The sequence below is a fragment of the Adiantum capillus-veneris genome, chromosome 18 (assembly GCF_014529385.1).
Source record: "Adiantum capillus-veneris isolate H3 chromosome 18, ASM1452938v2, whole genome shotgun sequence".
NCBI lineage: Eukaryota > Viridiplantae > Streptophyta > Polypodiopsida > Polypodiales > Pteridaceae > Adiantum > Adiantum capillus-veneris.
This window is the reverse complement of record NC_140948.1, coordinates 133,495,095-133,503,478: the sequence shown is the minus strand read 5'-3', so window position 1 is coordinate 133,503,478 and position 8,384 is coordinate 133,495,095. Positions and strand designations below refer to the sequence as shown.

Genomic DNA, 8,384 nt, shown 5'->3' with positions numbered 1-8,384 from the left:
ATCACTATCTGCTACCACTGCAATCAAAACACAATCTTCCATGTAATAGTTTCTTTAGCCACTACATGTGTATCCGCTGCTACCAAAAGGAAGGTATAAGTCGCTGCCTGCAGGATACCATAAACATGACGCAAAGTTGAGTAGGCTTATGATGCCATAACCATATCACAAGTGGGAAAAAACTATGATGATACATCCATACAAGCAAGAAGAAAGCTAATACAAAAGGTTTTTGCGTAATAGACATACCTAACAAAACCCAGCCATGATAAGAAGCCAGCTATAAACAAAAACCAACCATCGCCGAACACCAGCCATGAACAACAGCCAGCCATGAACAAAAACTAGGATTTTGCAGCAAAAACCAGCCAATAGCTTGAAACCTGCAAACCCTTTCCTGCAAACAAACAAAAAAAGGAGTCAATGAGCACAAAACCTGTTCTGTAGCAAAATACACCAGCATTCTGCAGCAAAAACCAGCATTTTACATCAAAAACCAGCCAATAGCATCCCACCTGCAAAAGCTTTCCTACAGACAAACAAAAAAGGGAGTCAATGAGCACAAAAACCAGCCATGTATGAAAAAAATACCTACACATAAAGAGAGAGTGATACAGAGAAGTTACATAAGGGCGGATGACGTCGTCTAGAGACTCTTGAGTGCCCATCATCAAGAAAGTCGATAACAACCCTTGCATGGAATTCCTTGAAGCAAGGGTCAGCACACATAACCTTTTGACACTTACCACACCCCCAAATGGTGCGTGATGGCTTTGAGCTATCAACCTCCTTATGCTCCGAAAGAAGCTTCTTTCGCTTAGCTGAACAAACGACACAGTACTTGCTGGCTACATCATGCAAACGGATAGGAAAGTGACCATTGTATGCATCCTCAACAACTGGCCTCTTGCATACATAAGGCCGAAATGCATTGTCCACCAACTGCTCATGCATATGGAGCATAAAGTCAAATCTACACACATCCTTTTTGCCATATATTTCCTTCCATATAATCCAACAATTTGTAAAAACAGAATCCATGAGACCCCAAAAACCTGCATGCCACCACTTAAAACCGTGCATTTTACTTTGCAAGCTATAGCCACTACCAAGAACCATGCTATGAAAGACATCACAACCAGCCTTGCATGCATTATATTTCACGGCAAGTGCCGGACATGAGAAAGGCAATCTCTTATCAGCAACCAAGCGCAACACCTCACCTTTTTGCACACCATAGCAATTAGAAGCAAAAAGAATCTCTTTTTTGTCCATCCAAGAACAAGCAACAAGACCTTGCTTCTTACAATAAGCAAACCGACAAGCACCCCGTGCTCTCTTACCCAAATGCAACATTTGGGTGGCGGGAAAGTGCTTCCTGTTACATACATAAGTGTTGGTGCCACCTTGACCTTCACTTCTTAGGTGCTCCAAAAGCTTCACAGATGTGAAGTACCTATCAAAAAATACATGGTGCCCTTTTCTTGGCAATGTCTTCACCAAATTTGCAACAACATAAAAAGACAATTCAGTACATGGCATCTTGTCGATCATAGATTTGAAATGCAAAATTGTACCCCGTGGCGGAGTCACATAGATTCCAAACCTGGATACCAAATTTATGAGGATTTTTGGGATTGTAAACTCTACATGGATTCAATTTACACTTAGAAGGAATTATGCGTTCATCCACAGTCACACATTGACCTAAATTATAATGCTTTTGAAAAGTGTAATTCAACCTCTCCTCTAGCTCAAGCAATTGCCATAACCTGTGCTCTCTAGTTCCCCGAGGTGGTCTTTGTGCATTGTCCCGTAAATGCAAAAACCTTTTGATTTGCTGGAATGTAGTTTGACTCATCTTTTCACCAAAATTAGGAAATAGAAGGGAGACTCTTACCTCATCTTTCCAATAATGTTGCTTTGACGGCATGTAGTGTAGTGCCATGCCCAAAGCTACACCCATGAAACGTAGGAAATAATGCCGATCTATTGGAGCCCATCTTCGCATGGAGTCATGCAACCGGCCACACCTTTGCCTCTCTTTCTCGGCATATACATTAGTCTCACTAATAACATGATCAACAAGGTCAAGTGGAAAGAGCATCAAAAACAAATGAAACTCACAAAATTCACGTGGCATATGTCCCAAGTCTGGTCCCTTGACACCATTCAAAGGTGGAAGAGCCCGAAATGTACCATGTGGCTCTTGCTCTAATTCATCACCACTCTTCCACTGTGGAGGAATCACATCAACAAAATGTGCATCTCCATCAGGAGAGTCATCAAGTACAGGACCCTCGGCTTCCAATATTTCATTGTCACCACATTCAACCCCCTCACCTTCTGATGCATGCTCATCATCACTTTCATCATCATTAGCAACATCAAATGGGCTGCTTGAAGGGCCAGGTCTGCCCCCTGCATAAGAAGGCTTACATTTTCTAGGTCGGCCACCACATGCAGATTTACTATATTCGGGTGATACATTTTCAGGTGTGCCATTTGCAGGCATGCATGATGCTTTTGGTCTACCCCGCCTATGTGATTTAGGTGGTCTTCCAAGACGCCTACCAAGTGGGGTTGGGTCAAGTGGAGTCTCTTCAGCCTGTTCTTCAACATGCGTTATGTTCTCTTCCCCCCCAACAAGCGGGGAATCAAAATCATTTGCAGCCCCCGAATTATGTTTTGATAGCATAGGTGCATGACTTGATTCACCAATTCCAAATGAAGAAGGTGGAGGTGTAGATTCTTGTCTTACCTCACAGTTTCTTTGAGGAGAATGCACCCGTTGAGAGCTCCGCACAACAAATTCTGCAACATCATCCCATGAAGCTGAATAATCCTTTGAATCCCCTTCAAATCGGCAAGAGAACTTCTGCTTTTTAACTAAGTATTTTTGCAGGACACCAAAAAAGAAGACCTCTGTATGCTTTTCTCCAAATTCTTGCTCAGCCCATGATGCCCCAAACCAAACTGCCGGGACCTGCAAGAGTGCACCTTCTTGGGCTTGAAAAAACTGTGGGTAGCATCCAATGCGTCGGCAACCAAATTCCCCTGCAGCATAACGCCTCTAATTTGACGCCATCTACGTTGCAAAATTCGGAAGCTCCAAGAGGGGAAAAATCGGTTTTTGCCAGACCCCGCTCAAGGGCTCACTCAATTTTGGGTTTTGGGGCTTTCACCCTCAGCCCTTGGATCCCCTCTTCAACCTACGGTCAAGATCCACCCCCAATTTAGAGCCTACGCACGCGCATGGAAGCATTTTTCCTGCACGACATGCCATGGACAATTGGCCAATTGTCATAAAATCCATCACTTGAATTATTGATTGAGTTAATTACCCAACCTTGCTGGCATGCAACCGGTTTTAAATTAATTCCAAGTTTTTTTCAAGTCTTTTGAGAAATTTGAGGATTGGTCCCATGTACTAGTCCTATTTATAATTTTAGAATTAATTCGGGCAAAATTGCGAGTTAACAGGACATAAAAGTGTCCTAGGACATAAATCTGTCTTGTTACCAACCTAGTGTTAATGTTGTACATAGGTAGTGAGCTAGCATTGTCAGCTGGCCATAGACAGTGCCCTGAAAATGGCGTCGAAAGAGAGAATTAGACCCAACAATAGAGATGCATGACAAAGAATTCTTATGGTAATATGCCTTTTCTAATGCATTTGGCATAAGTATCTTTCGGAATATTCTAGAACTTGAACTCATCCATTTGAGGTGTGAAATTTTAGGTCTTCTAGAAGGAGGATTTCATGAATTTCAAGAATGAATAAAATCGTTGGGAGATCGAAAGTCCAAGAGCTCTACAATCTTGACTTGTGTGAGTGTGAATGGGCAAGTGCATCATGAGCTCATGTGAACAATTTGTACTTGTATTAAAATGGGGCTTGCAGAACTAAAAAATAAATGGAATCATGATACACAAAGGAACTGTCCAATCTTGCATGAGCTGATCGGGCTTTGAGTATCTCCTTGGGACGCTTGATTAGCAACAATCATCACACGGTTTTAGCAGCACAAGTAGATTGGCCTTAATGAAGGACAAGTAGATTAATATCTCTGAGTTGAGATCGTTTTCGGCAGGAGAAGAATAGCGGGAACTTTTTTCCCTCTGAATTGACAAAGGAGATTGGCATGGCACACGTGGTGAAGACCACAGCGGTCACAATGCCAAATCTCTAGTCAGTTGGCGGTTGCCGCAACTAGCTTCATCCCAGGGAGAGGCTTGTGAGCGGCAGGGAGGGGCAAAATGAAGCTCCCTACGAGTGATTGAAACCCATGCTTTGGAGTTCAACGGAGTTCAAGGCACATGCATATGGCAAGGAACCAATCAGACATATCTAAGACACTATGGATTGTGCACCAATTCATTCTTGTTGGCTAGTTAGGATGTGTTTCAAAGTTCATTGTCTAGGAATGCTTGGACGTGATGTGTTCACAGTTCACGAATGCGGATTCTTGGACGTAGTGTGGTCTACAGTTCAATTTTCTATGAGGCAAAAGGGACTCAAGATGGCATTCTTCAAAGGTTAAAAGATTGGTGAAAGCATAACCGAGGTGTATCGAGTGGAGTGTACAGTTGCTGGGTGTCTACTATGAGCCACAAAATAAGAAGAAGAAGAAGACAAATTTTAACGTTGTAGCATCTCAAGTGAATAATTTAATGTGAATCCAATTTTTTTTTTGGCTTAAGGTATTTATTTTACTTATTTGTCAAATCTTGGGTGGGCAATTTGCTAAGGTAGCACCACCTTGCCCCCATTGTATATCATCAATTCATTGTCAAGGTTGGTTGGTTCAGCACTCTCTCTCTCTCTCTCTCTCTCTCTCTCTCTCTTGCATTCTCCCCATTGCCACATCGTTGACTTTGACAGAAAGAAAAAAGGGGGGGAGGGGAGGGGGCAGAGAGCGCGTGGAGGAAAGGAGGGGGTGAGCAAGTGAGAAAAGGAGAGGGAAGGGGGTGATGGAGATGGCGGCCGGTGAGCAAGTGAGAAAAGGAGAAGAGGAAGGGGGTGATGGAGATGGCGGCCAGAAGAGGTGTTTTAATAGGGGTGTAGCAGAAAGAGATGTGTAATACCTTCCCTTGAAGAACTTTTGACCACAAGAGTGTAGGTAAAAACTATGGTTCTACAACAAACCTTCCTTTAATGTTGTACATAGGTAGTGAGCTAGCATTGTCAGCTGGCCATAGACAGTGCCCTGAAAATGGCGTCGGAAGAGAGAATTAGACCCAACAATAGAGATGCATGACAAAGAATTCTTATGGTAATATGCCTTTTCTAATGCATTTGGCATAAGTATCTTTCTGAATATTCTAGAACTTGAACTCATCCATTTGAGGTGTGAAATTTTAGGTCTTCTAGAAGGAGGATTTCATGAATTTCAAGAATGAATAAAATCGTTGGGAGATCGAAAGTCCAAGAGCTCTACAATCTTGACTTGTGTGAGTGTGAATGGGCAAGTGCATCATGAGCTCATGTGAACAATTTGTACTTGTATTAAAATGGGGCTTGCAGAGCTCAAAAATAAATGGAATCATGATACACAAAGGAACTGTCCAATCTTGCATGAGCTGATCGGGCTTTGAGTATCTCCTTGGGACGCTTGATTAGCAACAATCATCACACGGTTTTAGCAGCACAAGTAGATTGGCCTTAATGAAGGACAAGTAGATTAATATCTCTGAGTTGAGATCGTTTTCGGCAGGAGAAGAATAGTGGGAACTTTTTTCCCTCTGTTGGTATAAGAAAAAAGCAATTAAAAAATTACAAGCCATGGTAGTGGATGAGTATTGCCTTGTGGCAATTGGGATAGTGCTGAACAGATTGGAAGCTACTTGCAGGAGCTGGCCTGCAACGAGGGTGACCCATGTTTCATTTTGGAGCAGGTTTGGTACTTGAGATCAAGGTCACCTGCAGTTGATATAGAAAGGATCATTGTGGTTGTTTAAGGTTATGTCGTGTTTTTGGGTATATCGTATCTAAATACTCATACACAGACATTTTCTCATGTCAAGATGGTCATTCACGCATCAAGTGCATAGCTGCGTGTTTAGAACTTGCCTAGGAGTGCGGCATCCAATCCTCTGCCCTCAAAAGGCAGAGGTAATCTCTAGACTGGCAATTGTTTGTGTTAATTATGTCATCCTGTTATTACATATTTATTTGAGGTACTCATTGTTCTCTTGATCCAACACTTCCGATAACTTGCAATTGCATGCCTGTTAACTTTTGGCTTCTTGTTTGAATAGCCCAGGTTGTAATGCACTGATGACAAGAGGCTTCCTTTGGTTGACAAAAGACCCGCAAACAATTGCCAAAAACCAAGCCAGGCTTAGAAAGTTTGATCATAAAAACAGCTTGGCAGTTAGCTTGGCTTAGAACGTTTGATTAGAAATACTACTTTGTAGCTTAGCTTTGAGTAACTAATACGTCACAAACTCAGGGGAATAATGCGTGCTGTAAATCTGATCGAGTTCATGTTGGGTTTTACCTACTGACATGCATTCAATACAAAGCACATTCAAAGCAATACAATGAGCCCACTAAAAGACTTATTAGCATAAGAATGCAAAAGTAGGTGTACATCCACCATATATGGTGAGTAGATTGGTTTCTATGTACTCCATTGTTGGGGTCGAATGGCCTCGGATTGAAAGAATAAATGAATCTTGACAGAACAATCTCAAATTTCTTGTGCACAATGCCAAAAGCCCTGAACAAGTATCTAACGTATATGAAGATGGGCATTTACGCATTACGTGGGCACCTTCATGGTGCCAGTTTTTAAACTTAACTACAATATCTACATCCAAACATCTGCCTCAAATGCAGAGGGAGGTAAGTAATGTGTAGACAAGCTGTCGCTTGTGGTGATTATGGTGAGATGCAGGAGTACATGCCTCTTAAAAAGTTTGGGCTTCTAGTTTGGAATACCTAAATGCTTTATAAAATACACTGATGACAAGAGGCGCCGGCCACTTTTGGTTGACACAAGAGCCACACACAATTATCAAAAACCAAGTCAGCTAGCTTTGGTTAGAGAGTTTGATAATAAAACAACTTGCCCTTAGAAAAGATGTGTGAAAGACAACTGATCAGTGTGCTTGGAGTCGAGTCACTAATCAGTCAGGGGAACAATGAGTTGGTAGACGGCTGTACTAATTTCGATTGAGTTGACATTGGCTCGTATGTATTGACATGCATTCAATAGGAAACACGATTTAAGCAGCATGAAATTATGGAATTGAACATATTTCATATATAAGGTGTATAGATTGCTTGCTAGGTATGTACAATGTTGTCCCGAGAATGAAAGAATGAATGAGTTATCCATCGAAATGGATGAATGAACAAATGTGCGAGGATGTGTGTATTGGCTGGCATTAGGCAATTGTGTAATATTATAGCATTTCTGATTGATCTACCCAAACAAGGAAGCAATTTGTGTGAAGAAAGGTGGCTCATGCTTCCTAATTGTGAGTATAGTTGGCGTCGATAGCAATCCGGTGGTTGCTGATGAGGCTGGTGCTGGGGATGCTACCCACCTGCATACCACCCTTCATGATAACCACATTAGGCTGCCTGTCGCGAGAGGCGATGGAGAGCGTCACGCTTTCCCCAGGGCCTACTTCCTCGCTTTGGATCTCAATTCCAGTGTGGCACCGCTATTGTTGACGAAAGTAATGCGAGACATGGTGAGCAGAGAGAAATGAAATGAGCGTGGAGAGAGAGAGAGAGAGAGAGAGAGAGAGAGAGAGAGAGAGGGAGAGGTTTGTGAGAGGTCCGTGTGCAAGCGAGAGGAGTTGATGGTGCTAGGTTGGCTTAGATGAGTACAACGATGCTGCTTAAGAAGCCATAGAAGTTGTTACTGCAAGGAAGCTGCTGTTTGAGTCTAGTCATGCAGCATGGCGGCCTGGATGCACCTTCGCTCTAGCAGCTAGGAAGGTGAAGCTGTTTGAGTCTAGTCATGGGAGTCAGCTAGTCCTTCAATATTACGCTCGCTCTTCTTCTTCTTCGTGTGCCTTCGGCCTCCACCACGTAGCGAGCTAGCCAGCATGCTTGCTTGTTGACGACGGCAAAGCCTCATGAAACGCGATTATTCCTCTTGGCAACTCAAATGAAGGATCGGAAAAATTCTATGTATGCTTCTTGCCAAACGCTTACAAGGGTTTTATGTCAATGAGCGATAGTTTGAGATATCACAAAGATGATAGTAATTTCTTTTACATTTTAAATTCAAAAAATTCATTAAATTGATATTTGCCTTTATACATCAATATGATATCTCTTTGTTGTACCTGACCATATTGGATTGGAGATAAAGGAGGAGAGAGTTTGCGGAAGCAAAAGAGGAAGGAGTGCCTATACAACC

The 8,384-nt window shown here is 42.4% G+C and overlaps 1 pseudogene; it reads right to left on the bottom strand.

Moving 5' to 3' along the window:
* Positions 1–344: 344 nt before the first annotated feature.
* LOC147436459 (uncharacterized) lies at positions 345–3,088 on the bottom strand (annotated as a pseudogene).
* Positions 3,089–8,384: the final 5,296 nt, after the last annotated feature.